This window comes from Cylas formicarius, unplaced genomic scaffold, assembly GCF_029955315.1.
Source record: "Cylas formicarius isolate icCylForm1 unplaced genomic scaffold, icCylForm1.1 PGA_scaffold_4__25_contigs__length_36172078, whole genome shotgun sequence".
Lineage (NCBI taxonomy): Eukaryota > Metazoa > Arthropoda > Insecta > Coleoptera > Brentidae > Cylas > Cylas formicarius.
Window position 1 is genome coordinate 13,588,226 of NW_026844334.1, and position 3,456 is coordinate 13,591,681.

Here is a 3,456-nt window from a genome sequence, read left to right on the forward strand (position 1 = left end):
ATTTACTTTTTGATATAAGCGTAGAATGTCCGCTACATTGAGCAACAATTTAACAAAATTTCTAGTTTACGCAGCTCGTATTACGTGGCTAGGGCAGGCGGCGCCAGAAGATTGGTGGTCTAAAGAAAAACTAATGTAACTTTAATTGAAAAAATTTTTGTGCCAGTAACTCTGGTTCATAACATGCTGAGATAATTTAAAGTAAAAAAGGATTAAATAAAATAAAACACCTTACAAATGTTTCATTATATTTAGGGTTACACGTCAAAAGATTTAAAGATGGAGGAAGGAAAAAGGTGTGCTGGCAAGGTCCAACCTTTGTAAGTATGTTGTATGCTCCGATATAGCCAAACGGGCTCCTTCCTAGTGATTCCATGTTCGCAATGCTTCTGGAATTAACGCCTAGAAAGTTATACACCTACAGATTATCGCTCACTGGGTGTAATAATGACATATCAAAAAATAAATATTTTTTGTTTTAAAAAGAAAATAATGCAAATTAATATGTAATTACAAAGACACATCACTATAAATTTTGTAATAAGTAGGAGAGTTGACATGAGTTATCTCGATATTTCAGTTTTTATTTTCCTAAGTCAGTGAACGATATGCTCTCCTATCTCCTGGTGACACTTTTGTGCCTTTTGAAGGGAAATCATACCGGTGGTGGAACTCTTCTGATCATATTTTGCTAATGGGCAGAAATGTGGGTTTTGAACTGATAAGGAAATGCCTGTAATTTTCATAGACGATCTTAATAATAGTATGAAAACAGACAGTCAACTTCTCTAAAAATGACACCTTTAAATTACGGTACGATATTTCATAAGCTACGGTGAAGTACCCAATCTATTTCGAGTGCCATTGTATATCGCAATGAATCTGTTTTGTTCGATAACACTTGCAATAAATTGTACGGGATAGGAAGTGGAAAATCCCTAACTAAAGTAACCGCAAAACATGAAGCGATAAATACTAACTAACGCTTACGGCATAGAATATGTCAATCAAAGGAGAAGCGAAAAATGAAGCATACTTTTCATAAAATTAAAAATGTAAATTGTAAATACGAGGGAGTTTGCATATTTTTTGAGTGGATGAAACCTGCAGCAAAAATTCAAAAGTATGCATTCGTTACTGAACAACAAGATATCAAAATTATCTTTAGAATAATATTACTATTATTAAATTACTATAATAATAAAAATCCCTTGAATTTTAAACATACCGCATGTACGTCTAAATAATCGAACTTCAATGTCAAAAAGTATGAAAATATAAAGTATGAGCGAAAATATTAAATGCACGTGCACTAATGAAATTACAAAAATTACAAAAAATAATAGCACTACCTACACTTAAAATGAGACAAAACCATGATCTTACGTTCTTGTTATATTAGAATACGTTTTTCAATGCCCTATAAAAGATGTTTAAGATGTTATAAGATTTTTATAATTGTAATATAAATTATAGTTTATTGTTACACTTTATTGTAACTTTGGCCTATATAACTTAACTGCGTGTTAAGTATTGGAGAAAATAGAACTAGATTACGAAACGTCCACTAATATTGACAGCAGATTTCAAACTTGCTATAATATACAGGGGTTCCATTTCCATTGGAAAAAAATACAAAGTTGATACTTTCAGCACTTTTAGAACAACCTGCATAACATGACAGTATGTAATGAAAGTAACGAATGTATTTTGGGCACAATATTCAGTGGCGTATAGCGAGTATCACCCTATGTACAGAACTTTTACCCCGTTCTTTATAATAAGGCACGAGCCAAGGGACGAAAGCTGCCAGCCAGCACGAAGGTATTCTTCTTCGGCAGATGGGCAATGGCAGGTGCTAAAACAGCTGCTCGGCCCGACGCGATGCCCCAAATTGGTTTTGCCGAGATGCTCTCAAAACCACACTCAAACGTCACTACAGCCGAGTTAAAAAAGTGCCGCAGGTATCTATGTAGTCACAAAACCGAGCTTGTTTTGCGAAACATCGGCTTGCTATCATTACATCGCAATAAAACTAGGATAGCGCAAGAATACCGCGGATAAACGGTTACGGACAAACCCACCACAGATTGATTTGCATCGCCACACAGGAAATTGGCCAACGCCATCGCGTCGCTTCAAGGTATCGCAATAATAAAGAAATTTCATGCCGCAATTTTAACACGACAAAGAACAAAACAACGATGATATATTATTGAGTTTTCTTAAAGGTGAAAATGAATTGAGCGGGAGAAAAACTGGTTGATTTGCTTAAAGGCCGCAAAATATGCGGTGTGACTCACTCGCTTGGCAATTCAATCTGTTCCAGACCTGAATACACTCATCATGGATCTTTTTTTACAAGGACGATTGACAGCCTCTGGAGTTCTAGAACAACCGCTGTATGAAAAAGAGTATAGAATGACATTAAAATGAGAAGCGTTTATACAAATCCAAACATGCCCTTATAAATTAATTTCGAAGAAAATATGAATAACTTTTGTATTTTAGTGATCTATGGATCTACATACCACAAGGGAGTGATTTTGAAGTATCATATTTTATGTAGAAGCTGGTGATTCTGGATTTGAATGTACCCTCCTTAAATATTCACACTCATATAAATTTTTCATTCAACAAATTTTTGCCTATGACTATCAACTCGAAGCAGTGCGAAATATCAAATATTACGAATTTTGATTGAAATAATTCTAATGAAGATATGCTTACACATACTTACTTGGTCCTAACAAATCCACTGGGCTAGGTATTTGGTAATGACAAACTCATACTATAAAAATCAAGGTTTTATCTTTCAGTAGATTTCCTCATTTAAAGTAATATGCACGTTACAGTTAAAGGTTGCATGTAGTAATTAAAATTTGTTTATAAATTCATATTCCTTCAATGTCTATATCACTGTCTCGATACTAAAAAACGTTACCCTAGGTCCTATATCTCACTATTAACGCAGCGCACATAAAAGATTAAATTTCCTACCTTAGACTCGTATACATATTGTGAAGTTAACCTTTGAAATCATAACCGTAGAAATCATATTTCACCATGTCAAACTGGCTGGTTAGTTAAATCAATATAAACTTAAGATATTATTCTGTATTTGAAAGCGATTGACATGAATTGGACTGTAAATCATAGAAACGGCGTGTTATGTGGAAAATTGAACCTTCTTCTTTTTAATTTCTCCCTATTTCCTATATCAAACGCTATCAGTGTAATTGTTGGGATGGTTTAATATTAACTTTCAGACTGAAACAGTATTATCTGGCTTCACCAGATGTTTGACGTCGGTTCCTTAATATTCGACAGGTAATTTCATAAATATTAAATAGTGAGGCAATACAGTTATTTATTAGTATTTGAGAGATTAGATAAAGTTAAATATCGAATTAAAAAAATATATATGCTAGTAAAATAAATTATTACTTTTTTTCA

The 3,456-nt window shown here is 33.5% G+C and overlaps 1 long non-coding RNA gene across 1 annotated transcript; it reads right to left on the bottom strand.

The window, feature by feature from the left end:
* Positions 1-231: 231 nt before the first annotated feature.
* LOC132700998 (uncharacterized) lies at positions 232-2,049 on the bottom strand. Its single transcript, XR_009618707.1, has 2 exons — positions 1,768-2,049; positions 232-402 (listed from the first exon to the last, which is right to left on the bottom strand). It is a non-coding gene; the product is annotated as an uncharacterized LOC132700998 (long non-coding RNA).
* Between the last annotated feature and the right edge of the window lie 1,407 nt (positions 2,050-3,456).